We start from the raw sequence: 18,807 nt of genomic DNA on the forward strand, positions 1-18,807 counted from the left end.
TTTTGGAACAAAGGGAATCAAGGGAAATGTATTTGCCAATAAACTTTAATATATGTCTCCCTGGAGCAATGATAAGAAGATTAAATTGCAGAGAAATACAATAGTATGTACACTAAGTGATTCAAAATATGTCATTCCCTACTAATTTGGTCAAAGCCAGGAATTTAAAAAAAGGAAAGATTAGTTTCTGTTGAATTTCATTTTATGCCTTATGTTAGAAATTTGTAAAACTGTCTCTTGCTGGCTCTCAGATTGTGAAATAACAATGAATGCAGCTCCAGGCAAGCTGCCTTTCAGGCAGACCTGTCAGGAGAGAGACAGACAGTTCAGGGTAATTCATTCTTGCCACCGAGTCTCAAGTGACTTGTGAAGGAATCTGGCATTTCTAAAATATAAATAGCATTAACTCACAGCAAGAAAGAGAAAGTGTTCTTCATGCTTACTGAGAGGCAAAAGATCAGCAGTGAGCAACGGAAAGCCATCATGGGGTTTAATGACAGGATTTTTAGAAAAGGGGAATTTCATAGTAACTAACTGTAAAGGACACACCTCACCAAGTCGACGGATTTCCTGAGGGTAATTGATTCCCAGTGTTTTACAAGTCCATGTTCTTCAGGATGATCTTAGTGTGCACAAAAATCATATGCAAATGAATTTTGGATCAAGATACAAAAATAAAATAAACCACTGAAAATAAAATGAAGGGAACTAGGAAAGTGCAAAACAGACTCAAAGCCCTAATGTTTTTGCTCATTAATTCAGCATGTAACTCACATTCCAATGGAAGCAGAAGAGGTTGAGCCCACAATCAAACTGTCACTGAATTCTAAACCAAAACTGAAGTATGGACTTCTTCTCATTAGGGTCACGTTGCCAGGACTATACAATGAAATGCCTGACCGTGAGAGTCCAGTAATTTTCTTTGCTCTCAGGGTTCCTGTCTGGAAAAGAAATCTGAGAACTTCATGGTGGTAAGTGTTATTACTTCAAGAATTCACCCCGTGGAATTCATAAATCATTGTATTTCTACTGCTGCTCTGTTGAAGGACTAAGGGAAAATATGAGGAAACGTGAGTGAAAGGAGGTGTTAAGGAGGGTTTCTTTCTTTTCTTCTTTTCCTCTTTTTTGCTGCTATTAATTTACATAGGATCATATGCTATAACTGTTTCCCATTTGGGTTTTATTTTGCAGAGCCTACTGAGGAAAACATTAAAACATGCTTTAAACAGGTATTTGTCAACAGGAAAGACCAACAAGATAGGAAACTAATGATGTCCACTTAGCACCTATTTGTCACTGTGTCAGGGTAGGAATTGTCTTGGTCTTGTCCCTGGACACCTGTGGGTTGGTCGTTTTATTCAAATCTTTTTCCTACTGATTTCACACTGTTTTTGGGTGTCATCACATTTTTAATATCAACAGGGTCCATGGCTGGGGATGCTTGACCACCATCAAAAGATCAATATATGTGCATGAAGCCAGTCTTGTTAGACTGTAGCCTGCCAGGCTATGAGACTCATGATTTCCCATCTCCCAGAGGTTAGGAGCTTTGGTGATCTTAGCATGGGCATAAACCCAGCCACTTAGAATCTGTCCCCTGTTCATTTTTTAGGACTCTTATTTATTCTATGATAATATGTTCTGTTAGGCCAATATGCTTTATTATATCTCTTTGATGTCAACACAGCCTATAATCATATAGAGGCAAGGAAACTCTGCTAGATGATGTTCTATTCAGATGTAATGTGGATCAGATGGTGACATTTTATTCTTACTACATTTGCTACCAACATGACACATGGTAGAAGTATATCCCCCATCTTCCTTGGATCTTATCGCAGGCCTTCCTACCTGACTGTGACTCTTACCTTCCTCACCTGCCTTCCTCTAGAGATGAGTGAGATGGCCAAATGGCCAGCAGCCCTGTTCCCATGACAACACCTTTCCCAGTGCAAAAGAAGTTTGTGATTCGTGGTTCTCCCTGCTGTTGATGAGGCCTGAAACTGAATGAGATTTCATTTCTTAGACTTGAATAAATTGTATTTGAGGCGTCTTTTCTATCACAGTCAATCTACCTGTTATATTGGTCTCAGTGTCCTCGACTCTGTAAACACCCAGGGTATAGCCCTGGCAGGTGTGATGTGGAAACTCTTGACTGATTTTCTTCATTCTTGCTGAAACATGCAAAGGCATGAGCTACAGGCTCAGACGGGAGGTTTACTGCCATGTCCTTTTACAAAGCTCCTTTTCCTCCTCTGTATAAGGGGAGTTGATGCGTGTGTCCTCTCATTTAAGCAGCCGTGCACTGAGCACATGCATCACGCTGCACACTGCTCCAGCTTACAGAGGAAAAAAAGAGAACAAAGCTGCTGTTTATGAAACATACATTCTGGTTGGGGAAGCAATAAACACACAGACAAATATTTGGGGGGATGACAGGAAACACGATCAAGTAAAGTAAAGTGTTAGAGCATGGGGGGTGCACAGCTTTCAACAGAGAAGGTGAAGACAAGAACACCTGCCGCCCACACTGTCAGCTAACATGAGAAGTCCCTGCAGAGGTGAAGGGCTGGGAAAAAGGTAACCATTATCATGCTCTTGTGCCGGTTAATGTGGATTTGTGCTCAAAGTAAAAGCAAGCATCACCATCAGATATAGTAACAGAAGTGGTATGAAAACTAAATGATCACATCATGAGTAAAACCCATTCATTCTAATCATTTCTTTAATTTATTGGGCAGCTACCATGTACACCACACTGTAAAAGATCATTCATGTATAGTATTTTATTTTATGGTATCTACAGTCTTCTTTTACATATTCCCTCCACTTTATGGTTGAGTGGGCTAAGGTAAGAGAGATTAAATGACTTCCCTGGTGGACCGTGGTGTGTGAACTCCGAGACTGGGAATCCACCCAGGCCTCCAATCTCCTAGCTCTGTGCTCCTCCGTTCACATCTTATGACCTCCCTGGAGCTAGTTTCTCCAACTCTAAGAATTCTGCATCAATGAGTAGGTTATGGATTGGCCATTTCGCTTGGTGTTTGGAGAAAACCCTGCCTTGTTACTTATAATGCCCTCTCATATGGTGATGGGTTTGTGAGGTTATGTTGAGAGCTAGGTGTCCCATTGGGTGGGATGGAGTGGGCGTCAGGATGAGTCTCTCCGGAGGGGATGGGAATCTCAAATGCCAGCCGCTGAATGATGAGTGGGTGCTCAAACTGGAATCTGGATTTGTGAAGGTGGATCATAGGCTGGGAAAAAAGGTCATATTTTCTCACTCCAACTCTGATAAGCTGATAGGTTTAGCACAGGGTATGTTTTAACCCTGTAATTGAGGTTACATATTTTTCCCCATATTAAGGCTGTGGTATATTTTATATTGTGTATTAGTCCATTTTCACACTGCTATAAAGAACTGCCCAAGACTGGGAAATTTATAAAGAAAAGTAATTTAATGGACTCATAATTCCACATGGTTGGGGAGGCCTCGGGAAACTTACAATCATGGCAGAGGGTGAAGGAGATGCCAGTACCTTCCTTCACAAGGCCGCAGAAAAAGAGAGCAAACAGGGGAGATGCCAGACACTTATCAAACAACCAGATCTTGTGAGAGTGCCCTCACTATCATGAGAACAGCATGGGGGAAACCACCCCCACAATGCAATCACCTCTCACCAAGTCCCTCTGTCCACACATGGGGATCACAATTTGAGATGACATTTGGGTGGGGACACAGCCAAACCATATCGTATTGAAAAACAAATTATCCAGATTCATAATAATGTATGTCTTCTTTCCATTAGTCTTTAGGAAAATCTTTCTTGACTTAGTTTACTTCTCTGTGCTGCCGACAAGATTGATGTTGATGATAATGGTTAGTAAGAGATTATAGAAAGCCCAAATTACATGGAAAATCTAGTCCAAGCCCTGGACCACCACCATGCTGATGAAATGTTTTCTTGGGGGTATTCTTAGTGATATTCCTCAAAATCAAAAGTTAGTTCTAATTTGTTCTATTTTAGTAAAATTTACCCCCAAAACAGAGTTTGCTGTCCCCTTGGCTTTTAGAACAGAAGGCTGTGATACTTTGGAATTAACTGATTTTTAAAAATGTTCTTTTTCTTATTAAAAAAAATACCCATTAGTACCTCTCCTAACTATATTCATAGAGTTCAAGTACTGCAGTAAGAGTTCCATTAGGATTTTATTTTAAGAAAATTATTTTTATTCTTTTGACTTTTAAAAAATTTTTTAACTTTTATTTTAGGTTCGGGGGTACAAGTACAGGTTTCTTATGTAGGTAAATTTTGTGTCATGGGGGTTTGGTGTAAAGAATATTTCATCATTATTTTTTGTCTCAAAAAAATATAAAAAAGTATGTATCTTCTTATTACCGAAATAACTTTTAAAAATCATCCTGAGTAGTAAATTATCAGCACTAAAGCATATAGAAACTGGCTTCATAAAATGAGAAAGTGTCTCTGCTACTTTCTGGAAAAGGTCAAAGGGAACTGGTATTTCTTCTTCATTAAATATTTCGTGGAATTCACCAGTGAAACCTTTTGGGACTGATTTTTTTAATGTCATTATTATTAATTCCACCTCTTTAACAGATATAGCACTATTCAAGTTATATAGGTTTCCTTTTATGGGTTTTGGTAGTTTGTGCCTTTTAAGGAATAGATCCATTTCATCTAAATTATCAAATGTATGACATAGAGTTGTACATAGTATTCCTTTAATATCATTTTAATCTCCGTAGAATCAGTAGTAAATCTTACTTGATTTCTGGTATTTGTAAATTTTGCCTTCTCACTCTCTCTCTTTTTAAAAAAACTTTTTCTCATTTAACTTGGCTTGAGGTGTTGCAATTTTACTGATCTTTTCAGAGAACCAGACAGCTTTTTGTGTTGCCAATTTTTTTCCATCGTTTCCTTGTTTTCAGCTTCATTGACTTGTGCTCTAGTGTGTGTTATGTCTTTTCTATGGCTGGCTATAGGCTTACATTGTTCTTTCTTCATTTCTTAGGTGGAAGCTTATGTTATTGATTGTAGATTTTTTTTCTAAGTATGCATCCAATCCTATAAAATACCTCTAAGAACCACTTCTACCACACTCCATCCATTATATAAGATGCATTTTCCTTTAGTTAAAAATAGTTTATAACTTTTCTTGAGACTTCTTCTTCGACGTGTAAATTATTTAAAAATATATTGTTTAATTGTCATATATTTGGAGGGTTTTCCAGCTATATTTTGGCTATTGATTTCTAGTTTAATTCCACTGTTTTGTAAACACATACTTTGTTTCATTTCTATTGTTTTAAGTTTGTTAAGGAGTGCGTTTTAGACTAGAACGTGGTCTATATTGGTGAATGTTTCCTGTGAACTTGAAAAGAATGTGTATTCCACTGTTACTAATGTATTCTATATATGTCAATTTGTATGTGTTGATTGATAGTGCTCTTCAGTTCAACCATATCTTTACTGATTTTCTGTCTGCTTAATCTATCAGTTAAAAAAGGTGGGGTGTTGAAGTTTCCAACAGTAGCAGCAGATTTGTGTATTTCTTTCTTCAGTTCCATCAGGTTTTGTCACATGTATTTTTACCCTCAGTGGGAGCACCTTGAGGATTGTTATGCCACGTGGAAAATTCAACCCTTCATCTCTCAGATAGAGCCTGTGCCTTGCAGTGCATCTGTCTGTAATTCACTGTTATTATATTACGGGCGTGGTGGGGAGGTGGAGAGGAGGGGAGTGTATACCATCTTCCCTTTACATATCAATGTTTCAGGAGACAGTGTCTTGGAGATGTAGCTTTCACAAGTGTCTCTCCAGTGGTATAGCTTTTTTCTCTCCACTATCCTTTCGTCCTTCTATGGCCTCGATATTCTCCATCTATTTCCTTGAAGTCCTGACTGTTATTGCTTGTGGGTTTTGGAGGAATACCCTTCCCTCACGGGGATATGGCTTTGACAGCATCTTTTTCCCTAGTGTGTAGGTCTTTTTTATGGAAAAACTTATGTGTTTTACAATGATTACTTTTATCTCCCCCCTGAAATGACCAAGAGGCGATGTTTCTCTGATTTTCACTGTAAGAAGTGTGGGTTCCTGGAGGTAAAGCCCAGGAAAGTGCGAGCTCCCCTAAGACTGCAGCACCACGCTGGACACTAAGCCTCCCGCAGGTCCTCCGATGACCATGCCAGTGTTCCTACCCTTCAGGGATCCAGCAGCTTCTGTTCCAGGTGAACACCTCTGGGCTGTGTCTCTCCAGATGAACCTGTCTCTCCAGATGTTGGTGCTGTAGTTTGCTTTGCAACCTCAGTTCTCTGATGGCTCTTATAAAGTTGTTTTCAGTTTTTCCAGATTTTTTCTATTGTAAGGACAGAGTGACAGCTTCCAAGTTCTTTCATGTTAAAACTGAAAACCTAAGTCCATACATGTTGTATTTTAACAACTGTAGACATATGATTAAACTTGGACATTTTTAGATTAAATATCTTCCCTTAACTAGAGAGCTTACTTGCCAAGATGATGGAGTTATTAAGTGGTATAGAAAATACCTTTAAAATTACACCCAAGCTCATACCTATAGCTGATAGTGAGTCAAAACTCCAGAGATTTTCCAAGTCAAGTCAGTAGGCTTGGTAGAGGCTGGGAAGACAAGAACACAACATCTAATCTTGTCATCAAATTAAAAAGAACATGACGTAAGTATTGAAGAGCCGGGGCAGGCATCTGAAGAATATTAAAATACCCTGGTGTGAATATGAGTAGGATATAGTGAAAAAGATAAATAGACAAAAGGTGAGTCCAGGAAATCACAAGATACCGGGGATCCTGTCTTCATCCAGAGTTTATGAGTTCCTCCTTTTATGACATGCAGGACAAGTGAGCCTGTGGGGGCAGAGCTGATACACATGTTCAGTAGGGGAAGAACTCGCCTCATTTAAGGACACAGCTCTCAACTAATGATGCCATCAGTATGTTGAGTAATGCATCAAACGTTATTAACTATTCCAATTAGATAAATTTTAGCCAAGAGGATTTAAACACATGTGGAAATGCTTGCGTAGACAAGCATTCTCACAGATAAAAATTCTACAATTTACTAAAAAGGGGAACTTTTTGAAGCCAACTTTTAGGCACGCAATGGTGAAAACAAACCAAGAAATTAAAAACTCAGAATGGTTTACTGGTGTAGTGGGGGAAGTTGTCTTTCTAATCAAACTCACTTGGATTCAAATACACTTTTGATTTTTACTCATCATACTCCTTAAGTTGCTTAATCAATCTGCTTTCTACCTTCAGCTATGAAATAACGCCTCCTGTGTATACAGCATAAGAGTGCTATGAATTATCCTACATCCGTTGAAAATTATTAAAAAGTTACTGTGACTCCCCCCATGATCTGTAGTATGTTTGACGTCTGGAGTCATACTTTAACCACCTCTGCATCACCAATGCACAGCCTAGTCTACGGCCCTGGACAGCGTCCAATGAAAATTTGATGAACTAAATGTCCTCCCTCCTCTGACCATTTTAAACATTGCAAATCAATGTTCTTAAACTCATTCTCTTTTATTCACTATAAAATAACGTGTTCACTACTCTGTACTCTACAAGGCATCATAGCAGTCACCAAAAATAAATAAATAAATAAAAAGGTAAAAGGTAGTATCATCCTCTCAAGGAACTTACACTCTATCTGCAGAGATAAAAACACCTACACAGGTGTTTATTAACAGCCCTGGGTGAGAGCTAATAAAGTACCCAATGAGTAGAGCAGATGTTGTACTGGTATCTATGTCTTACTGCATATGTGACCCAGAAACAAAAACAGGACTCAACCTGCATTCAGTAAAAAGGAGATTGATTGACTCACAAAACTAAAAGGTTAAAAGAAAACCTGGCACCAGACAAAGATGTTGCAGGGCCTGTCTTTGTCTAGGGCTCCATATCACCTGACTGGCTCCATACCCTGCTCTATATGGTGGAGTCTGGCGTCTTTAGTCTCACATCACAATGGCATCCAGTCTAGAGTAACAGGGAAACTCTCTCCTCCAAAAACACACACAAAAAGTCATGCCCCTCAAGTTTCACTCACCTTATTGCCTTGCTTTGCATTATGTTATTATCAGGCACCAGTTCCTGTGGCTAGAGGGATTGATTATTGCTGATCAAATTCCCCCAGATCAATGCTCATTTCTGCATCTTGCAGATGGACTTGTCCCTGGAAGAATGTTAAGAAGACTGTGGTAGGACAGTGCATTTGCTTCTCCTGAGGATCTTGTTAAATGAGATTCAGATTCAGCAGCTCCAAGGTAGAGCCTGAAGTTCTGCCTTTCTAACACCTCCGGGGGGCACTGCCGCTGCTGGGCTGATGCCACACTTCATTTTAGTTAGCAAGGGATTAGAGGAAGTGTTCCCCAGGGACTGCTGGAAAGTTCTTGCTGCAAGAATGAAGGTGGACAATGAGTGGTAGAAATAACAAATGCATATTCAAAGTGAGGGTTGAGAAGGGTAGCCTAGAGTGAGCTGAAGGCTGGTCACGAGTGGTCTTATTAGGATCCTGTGTGAGAGGGTGGCTCAGGAGCCAGGCTTCCCAGCACGGGACTCACATCTTCCACCAGCTACTCTGTGCCTGTTTCCTCCACTGTAAGATTGAAATGATATAGCTATTATGTCAAAGGGCTGTTAGAGGATTAAGTTAGTTACTATTTCTAAAATACTTAGAATAATACTGTACATATACAATGTACTCTAAGTTTGCTCAGATGAAAATAACTAAAATCAGCTACATATAAAATAAGTAATTATCGGGGGTAATGTTTATTTTTTAATTTCTTTTTTGTGAGATGGTCTTGCTCTGTTGCCCAGGCTGTAGTGCAATGGCTCAAACACTGTTCATTGCAGGCTCGACCTCCCAGGCTCAAGCAATCCTCCTACCTCAGTCTCCCGAGGAGCTGGTACCCACCCACCATGCCTGGCTATCTCTCTGTTTTTTGTATTTTGTTAGTAGAAACAGGGTTTCACCCATTGCCCAGGCTGATCTCAAACTCCTGGGCTCAAGTGATTCGCCCACCCCGGCTCCCAAAGTGCTGGGATTACAGTCATAAGCCACCGCACCTGGCTGGGGATAGTGTTTAGAAAGGCAATATCAATAGGCTAGAGTTAGTGGTTCTCACATTTTAGCATGTATTAAAATTACCTGGAAGGCTTGTTAAAAGAAAGACTGTTGGGCCTCATTCCCAGTGTTTCTGATTCCACAGTTCTCAGGAAGTACCTTAAGCATGTCACTTCTAACAAGTTCTGCATTGATGTTGATGCGGCCGGAGTGGGGACCTAAGTTTGTGAGCCATCAGGCTGGACTGCGAGTCTCAAACAGGAGGGCACATTGAATGGGGACGAGGAACCCAATCCGACACAGAGTGAAAAGGATCTTCAATGCTGCATGTTGAGATAAAGTCTACAGCTGAGAAGATGATGTTACATGATCATTTATAGTCTCCTAACAATCTTTATTCCCACGGCTTGCCGCTGCATAGCAGTGACGTAGGGAAATGCAACGAACCAGCAGAAGTGCCTCATTGGTGTTCTCCATGCTTGAATTACCTTCTCAGATTATAAGTTCAAGACATAGAATTCTTCCCTGTTTCCTTGAAGACCTGGTGATTTAATATCCATTCAATCTTGCAGTCTTTGTAATCTAACTTCCATCATTCATCTCCAGGTCAATTAAACACAGTAAAGAAGTGGGAATTGGGAGTCCTCTCTTCTAGCTAAAGCGAAGCCTCCAGCAAAGTCTTGGGCACAGCCCTCAACTCTCCACAGACTCAGGATCCTTGTCAGGTGAAGACGAAAATAAACCGCCTCTACGTTCTCTTTCTCCACGCAAAGCTCCAGATTCAGCACTGTGGGATTTGAGTAGCCCATTCTGTTCTCCTGCCTACCTGCCTGCCTGCCTGCCTGGTTATAAAACAAGAAAGACGTTTCTAGTTATAGAACCTTTATTCCAATGTGAGCCATTCATGTTCCATCGAGAAATGTGGAATTTGACATTGAAAATTAACAAGTATAGGTTCCTTTGGCAGCAGAACCGGGTCAATGGTGATGCTCTGAAGTGTGGATTTATGAGGTGGCCCAGCGCCCCTATGTCTTAGAGACTGGCCTTTTAAATTTCACAAATCTATCAGAAACACTTCCCACACTCTTAATATTTTTTGGTTTATGTTAATTGTGTTTAGGGTCTATTAAATGCAATGACAAAAGCAGCAAATTGTATTTCTACAACTTCATTTTTCCCTGATATATTTTTGTATCCTTAAATACAAATGATTCGCTGAACCTGACATCTGTAAATACACTGAATAAAGGGAGATGTAAGTATACAGGACAAGTACCATAGCCTTCACTACAGGAATCTCATTAGACTCCACCCCAATTTTCCAGAGAATTCTTGTAAATGTGGGAGAGTGTTTTATTTTCCACTAAATGTGGGATTAAGATTTAAGCAATTTTATAAAAACCTTCAAGGACAGACTGTCTTGTCAGATAAAGGATTTGAGGGCGATCTAGTGAAGGGATATCTTGATAACGTAATAAACTAGACAATCTCCTGAATACACCTGAATTTTAAAAATACGCTCCCTTGAGTGATAGTGCTTCTAACCCCAGTAACTTGTGGTAATCATTTTCTTCCACTCCTCATGACTTTGGCTATATTTTTTTTCCTAGGAGAGATCAGCCTAGTCATCCTTGTTGCCTTTGTTTATTTTTAAGTATAAATGTCCCTCTAGAAATGAAAATACATCCTTCAGATATATTGTTTAAAAAGGACTGTTCAGGGACAGGTGTGGTGTCTCATGCCTGTAATCCTAGCACTTTGGGAGGCCGAGGCGGGCGGATCACTTGAGGCCAGGAGTTCTAGGCCAGCCTGGCCAACATGGTGAAACCCTGTCTCTACTAAAAATACAAAAATTAGTCAAGCATGGTGGTGCATGCCTGTGATCCCAGCTACTTGGGAGGCTGAGGCAAGAGAATCGCTTGAACCTGGGAAGTGGAGGTTACTGTGAGCCAAGATCAAGCCACTGCACTACAGCCTGGGCGACAGAGCAAGACTCCGTCTCAGTAAATAAATAAATAAATAAATAAATAAATAAGATGGACTGTTCAGGAAAATATCTGGTGTTATTGGTACGTTGGTTTAATTTTAAATAGTCAGCAAGAGAACATATGTTTATCTAAAAACTTAGATAAACATCATCTGATGTGTTAGAAACTTCTTTAGAAAATTTAAAATTCTAATCTCCATACAATGGAGGGAAGCCCAGGAAAAACACAGAACACATAAGCAATGATAGCTGAATCCAAACTAAGATTATCCTTAATCCAAAATGACTAGTGCAATGGAATATATGCTATTACCCCTTTGGGTCCTATGGAGAATGTACATCCCTTTCCAAATCTAACTGTAGCTCTTTCATGTGAGAAAAAGTTAGTTTGAAACAGTTTCATCAAACAATGGTTGAATATGAGAAGTAAGCACTTACTACATATGAAACACATGACTAGTCCTTACAGATAATTTAAAAAAGACTGAACATGACAGTTTTTTTGCTCCTAGGGTACACAAGCCATTGGTAAATAGTATGGGAGGCATGAGAGGAACTTGGTGATCCCACAAAGGTAATTTGGGAATTCAAGAGAAATTATAGCATTTTAAGTCTGGTATTTTAAAGATGAAAAGGGAATTTAAAATGTAAAATTAACATGAAGATAAAGTTATTCCAAGTGAAGATAAAGTTATTCCAAGTGAACGGGATAAGCATCATGGAATGTATAAAGACAGAAATTTCAGGGTGTAATAGACTCCGGAGCAGGGTGATTTGTGTGTACTTTAGAATATGTTCATGTGTGGCAGAAGCATACCTCAGGAGATAGTTTGGGAAGGAATCATTGAGGGCCTTGCAGGTCAGACTAAGGAAGCTGTCTTTTATTTTGTATATATAGCGATACTTTGAAACACATTTTCTTGTGTGGGACATTCAGGGCTCCTTGAGCAATTCAGACTTACTATGCTAAAGTATCTCCAATGATTAAGGAACAGAAATAAACTCACGATGATATGCTATGAATATTGCAAAACATTTCTATATACTTTATAGATTAGTAGTGAAGTTTATTCCAAACAGATCCTCCTCGTCATTCTCTTACTTTAGAGTAAGTGCTTTTGGGAAACATTCCCAGGTAACAAACAAAGAAAATGTCATTATTTTAAATATTTTAAATCTAATTAAGTGACTAAGGCCATTAATAATTTTTTTTTTACCTTGGGGAAAATTTTTTCTAAAACAGGAATTTTGTCCACAAACCCATAAGAATCACTGAGTGAGAGTCTTTGCCTAAGGGCACAACAATGGAAATCCTTTGAGTAGTAAATGTGACTGTGTTTTCGATGGACTGCGTTACACTGGCAAATGGCTTCGCACTTCTCTCTCTAGCCACTTAATCAGCAGAATAGTGCTGATAAAAGTCATCGCCCATCTTCCCTCCAGGATATTGTGGAGATAAACTCATATCCATAAGAAGTATGCAGCTAATAGAATTCGCCTATGCTAATAACCATAACAGCAGCAAGACAGCATTATCTTGCTGTGGATTAACATCCGCATATATTGGCATGGAACTCAACTTGAGGCCCGAGATTGCAGAAATCTATGAGGAGGTGAAGACCTCGGTAGAACACTCTTGGAGAGGTCCCTTTCTTTAGCTTTGCCATTGAGATGAGAAACATATGTCTATATTGGGAATGGTGAAGAGAGAGTTTATTTTCTCTTTACAGCTTTAAATTTAATAATACATGATGGTGACATTCTGCTTTCATCCACATAGAACAGTTTTAAGAATCTAATACACTTGTCACTTTCTCTGTTTTTCTAATTATTTCTTTTTACCTGTTGACAGAAAATTGAACGGAGCGCAAATAGGACTTACCCCTCCAGTACGTAAATAGGCAACTACCCACATAACATGGTTTGCAGAGGGCTCAGAATTTCCCTCATGCCGTTCCTCTGGGTAGGAAATATTTAGGATTCAGCCCTTAGAGATGGAGGCATTGGTATCTGTGAGAGGCTAAGACACTGGTAGGACATATTTTATCTGATTAAACTTTACGGTCAAGCAGGACAAATATGGCTGGGGGAGGTTGAGGTGTGCCCCACTGCTCTGTGTACCGCCATGTACCATGTAACAACGTCCTGTTCAATGACTGAATGTATATATAATGGTGGTCCTATAAGATTGGGATACCATATTTTCACCATACCCTTTTCTGTGTTTAGACGCAAATGTGTACTGTTATGTTATAATTGCCTATGGTATTTGGTCACATGCTGTACAAAATGCCACCTAGGTGTGTAGTAGGCTGTACTGTCTACGTTTGTGTAAGTTCACTCTCTGATGTTTGCACAAGAGGGAAATTGCCTAATGACACAGTTCTCAGAATGTTTTCCCATCATTAAGTGATGCCTGACTGTCCCTGTGTTTGTATTAGCCAGGAACATCTACCTACTATGGCAAATGACTCCCAAAGCACAGAAGCTTCACCCAATAGAAGCCCACATCCTACTCACATAGCACTTCATGCACCTGCTCCCAGAAAGCCTTCTGCATAATGTTTCAGGGACCCAGGACCCTTCTTCCATGTAGCTTTATTTTCCTTTATGACCTCTTCTGTGGGCTCTGAGGTCATCCTTCAGCTTCCCAATAGGGAAAGAGAGAGAATGTGGTGAAAAAGGCTTTAGTGGCCAGACCACGAAGGGATGGCATATTCCACTGGCAAGAGCTTGCCTACATGAGCACCTCTAACTGTAAGGGAGACTGGAAAATGTATCTTGCTGTGTGTCCAAAGAAAAAAAGGAAATCACATCAGTATCTGCCACAGGGCCCTGAGTATGCAGCGAGTGTTTTCAAGGCATAGGTTTTAGCATCAAACGAGCCACATATTTATTCTGGCAACGCTACTAGTCATGTGACCCTAGGTGAGTTGTTTAATTAGTTAAATGTGCACTTGTAGGCTCTTGAGCAAGTTTTCCTCTCTTCTCCTCTCCTCTTCTTTGTCCCATCTCTCTCTCTCTCCCCACTCCCACTGCCCCATTTGTTTCCTACTTTCATTAAAATAAATATGTCTATGCCTTTTTTTCTTCTTGGGACTTACCTTGCACAGTAGCAGTGAGAAAATTAACATGTAAAGCACAAAAAGTACCTGGGACCAAGTGTGAGCTCAAAGATTTATTAGTTTCCATCATTTTAATATACCCTGAAAAGAGTTGGGGCAGTGGTGCCTGAAGTGGATTTCAGACACGTGAGTTTCCTTCTTCGTCATTTGGCCAGCATGAATTAAAACATTATTCAGTCTTTGAACCATTAAATAACAAGGGTATTTCCTATCTCCCCTGACCCTATACTTAAGTTCCTGGAGACAAAATACGAAGAAAATTTGGGGCTATGAAATTCAACTGTAGTTACAGCATACCTAAGAGATGTAGTTTCCTTCCCATATGATTTGAAGAAAATGTATCAGTACAAAGAAACAAGATATTTTTTAAAAATAATACATTGCGTAAGATCTTAGTGTCTTTGGGAGTTGAGCCCTCGGTGCTCTTCAGCCCGCCTATCCTGACTAATTGAATCTGCTTAATTGAGCTACAAATCTATGAGGATGAGTTCTTAAGGGGTTTTGCAAGCCTCCTGCTTATAGATAAATCAAAATGATTACAAAATAGTTCCTCTCAGTGTGCTTGGCTTCAGATTTCTATGAAATGAGAAATAAAAGGAGGGAAAATGTGCGCTTTCTAAAATACGAAGAAGAGTTCGTTGAGCCTCAGGATTAGTTGAGCCAGATGTTGCTGTTGGCTCCTGTTTAAAGAAAGTGTTCTCACTTCAAATCTGAACGATGAACATCCCCTGGAAATGGGCCTTCGATTGAGATATTTTTCTGCAAATTGCCCTACTTGCTCTACTGCTATAATGTTCAAAGTGATATGGACAAATAGTAATTAATGAAGCAGTTCTTTCTGAAAAGCAGGTAAATCGTAGGACCCTGAAGTTAATGTAATTTTTCAGAACACTTGAATCAGTATTCTGGGATCTACCCCAGTTAAAATTCATGGAACGAAGCTTTATGGAATTCAAAATGCTTAAAAAAAAAGGAAAGAGAAAAAGAGAGAGAAAGAAAAAAAGAAAGGAAGAAAAAGAGAGAAAGAAAGAAGAAAGAAAGAAAGAAAAGAGAGAGAAAGAAAGAAAATGATGTGGTTAAAAAACAGGTATTTGAAGTCAGCTGAGACTGAAGCTTAGCTGTTCTTTGGCATTTTAAACAATAAGAATAATGCAAATTCTGCTTTCTGGAAATACTTCACGGAAAAGAATTGGTGGTTTAATAAAATATTTTCCAGCTGCAACCTTTTTCACTTCCGGCCATTATTTACAGATACCAGAAATGGAAGTCATGTATTTAAAATGATAAATTGTGAAGCTAAAACATAAAATGAATACAATTGATCACATGGTTAGGTTAATTTATACACCTAAACAAATGACTTTTTAAAATTCTCTCCAGCTTTAATATTCTGAGTTTTAGACTTTCTTATATTTTACCTTGCAACATAAAGGTAAAAGAGATTGGATGTGTTTTGTAAAATATCACCGTTGGTATATTTGAATATTTTATTTCTCAATGTTAGAATATTTGATTTGAGAATTAATCTTCAGTATCAAAATAGGCAACATTAAGTAATGGGGCTATGAAAATGGGATCTGCTCTCTTCCCAAACACGTGTTACCAATGAGAAAATCAAAAGATTTTTTAAACCAGCTTTCCAGATAATGATTGTTTTGCAGCTTATTTTTTAAATTGTATTTTAAACCAGGTTTGGAAACCGATGCCTAGCTCAAAGGTAATACCCATCAGACTTAATATGCTCCATTGAAAAAAAAGCTCATGGCATGATCAAATTGAATTTCATGAAGTTCATCTACTAGCTTCTTGGCCTTTACTTCCAAATCTGTTTTATCATATGCACTATAAATTGAAAAGCAACAGGAAAAGTTATGCTGAACAGCTGTCCTGCTATTACAAAAAAATGCTGGGAATGAAGTTAACTATGCCGTGTGATTCCATTTCTGTGCTGCTGAGAAAGGAGCTACATGACAAGGCGATTTCCTTTTACAGTATTTATGAGGACAGATACACTTATGGTGTGAATCATGTCCTCTACACGTGTGTGCAGACAATAGGGCAATAGAGTCTAAACACCAACTTAGAGGGGTTACCAAAAGACCAGTGCTCTAAAAAACAAGCATTTAAAAAACCCTCTTTTTTCACCAATCTACATAATTCCTTCCAGCTCCCCTATCATTTATGCTTTTGGCTTGCATCATTTTAGGCCCTAAAAGATCTTCAGTTGGAAAAACATAATAGCTTGTCTTTGTGGGGTAGATTGCATACGGAGGAGCTGTTTCACACATATTATCTCACATGATCCCCACACTGTGGTTTTATAAAAGAAAAAAAGTGAATTTCTTGGAGATGACAAGACTGTCAAAAGCACAGGACTCAGTCTTAGGATTTTAATCCTGGGCACTTTCTTTTTAGATGAGGACTCTAGCACCTTGACTTACCCTTGTATTGTATGTATTAATTTATCTTATCTGGAAATGCTAGAGAAAGGTTACCTTGATGAAGAATTAAAGGAAATTATTGACGCATTGATCCATGTCTAAAAGGGAGGGCCAATGTGGACATGAAGCTCTGGGGGAAAAACAAAAAAAAAAGAGTATTAGTTAAAACATGCTTGTATATATAAACCACAGGCTTCAGATATCCCAAACAAAACCATTCCACTAAAAACAACTTACAGTTCTGAAAGGAAATTTACACACACACACACAGCATTCATTCCTCAGGTGTCATGAAAATGTGGCATTCTGAGAAACTGAAAGAGCAAGTGTAAACATTGGATCTGAATTTCACTCTTAGATATACTCTAAAACTGGGAAAAAATTAATTTTTATTTTAAAAACTGAAGATGAAGAAAGGCTGTGACCAGTTTGTGTCATCTAATAGGACACCTGAGTATAATGATGTGCCCGGGAATATAACGCATGCGGGGGGTTCAATGTGCTCCACAGAACAGAATCGCAAAGGGCTTTGGCCCAGGTTGGAGGGAAGCATAAACTTTCCTCCTAAAATTCATTAAAAAAGCTAATCCACATGTGAAATTAAGTACTGGATCCACACTACCTCTATAGAAAATTAAACACCTTAGGAAGAGAATTTATTGTGGTCCCAGGTTTATAGTGCAAGTAGAAACAATGCAAACCCCGTGGGAGTAATGACACTTCCACCCATGCTGCAGAGTTCTTCCACTGTTATCCTGTAAGAAAGGTGAGCTTACAGTTAAAAAGAATATCACACGATACACAGTAAAGCACACTACTGAGACAAGAGCAAAAAGGAAAAACAGACCAGAGCAAAAGATCTTTGGAGGCTATATATTGCAACTTTTAGACACAGATTATAAAGACGGTAAATATGTTTAAAGAAACAAAAGATGTCATTACAAATAAGAATAAAGAGCATGAGCATATAAAAATAATTAAACATTTTTAAAATAATGAAACTGAAATCCAAACACAAAAAGCAAAACAACTGAGAAAATCAATAGGTGTAACAACAGCAGCTTAGACTAGATGAATAAAGAATGAAAGAAATACGGTGCAGATCTGAAAAGCTTTTTTCAAGATAGTAGAAAAGACAAAAAAAAGATGGGAAATATGAAAGAAAAGAGAAACAGATAATAGAGAGAGAGGTCTAGCATTCTAATTGGATGATGTGAAGGAGAGAAGATAATGACTGCAAGAGGAAAACTGTTCGGAAAGAGAATGGCTGAGCTATTCTGGAAGTCTAATAAATGTGAATATTTAAGTTCGAGATCTTAGTGAAACAAAAAACATAAACGTATTTTCAGATTTAATGTTTCCATTAAATCTCTAAAACAAGGAGAAATTAAGGCATTAAGATGAATCAGGGCCAGGCATGGTGGCTCACACCTGTAATCCTAGCACTTTGGGAGGCTGAGGCAGGCCAATCACTTGAGGCCTGGAGTTCGAAATCAGCCTGGCCAACATGTTGAAACCCCCTCTCTACTAAAAGCACAAAAAAAAAAAAAAAAAAAAAAAAAAAGAATTAGCCTGGCATGGTAGCACGTGCCTGCAATCCCAGCTATTTGGGAGGCTGAGGCAGGAGAGTTGTTTGAACCCAGGAGGTGGAGGTTGCAGTGAGCCGAAATCATGCCACTGCACTCCAGCCTGGGGGACAAAGTGAGACTTCATCTCAAAAAACAAACAAAACAAACAAACAACAACAACAACAACAAAAACCACAAAGGATATGTTGAAAAAAAGATGGCAACAATGGAAACTATCAGCCTAAAATTGTATTTTCTTTTTTTTAATTATTATTATTATACTTTAAGTTTTAGGGTACATGTGCACCATGTGCAGGTTAGTTACATATGTATACATGTGCCATGCTGGTGTGCTGCACCCACTAACTCGTCATCTAGCATTAGGTATATCTCCCAGTGCTATCCCTCCTCCCTCCCCCGACCCCACAACAGTCCCCAGAGTGTGATGTTCCCCTTCCTGTGTCCATGTGATCTCATTGTTCAATTCCCACCTATGAGTGAGAATATGCGGTGTTTGGTTTTTTGTTCTCGCGATAGTTTACTGAGGATGATGGTTT

General features: G+C 38.9%; 1 long non-coding RNA gene across 1 annotated transcript in view; it reads left to right on the top strand.

Annotated features, from left to right (window-relative positions):
* Positions 1 to 739: 739 nt before the first annotated feature.
* The window catches only part of LOC104008083 (uncharacterized), a 32,551-nt gene continuing 14,483 nt past the window's right edge, over positions 740 to 18,807 (top strand). The window contains exons 1-2 of the long non-coding RNA XR_682513.2: positions 740 to 971; positions 8,224 to 8,326. This is a non-coding gene — a long non-coding RNA (uncharacterized LOC104008083). The remainder of the gene's footprint in view (positions 972 to 8,223; positions 8,327 to 18,807) is intronic.

This window comes from Pan troglodytes, chromosome 8, assembly GCF_028858775.2.
Source record: "Pan troglodytes isolate AG18354 chromosome 8, NHGRI_mPanTro3-v2.0_pri, whole genome shotgun sequence".
NCBI classification, from domain to species: Eukaryota; Metazoa; Chordata; class Mammalia; order Primates; family Hominidae; genus Pan; species Pan troglodytes.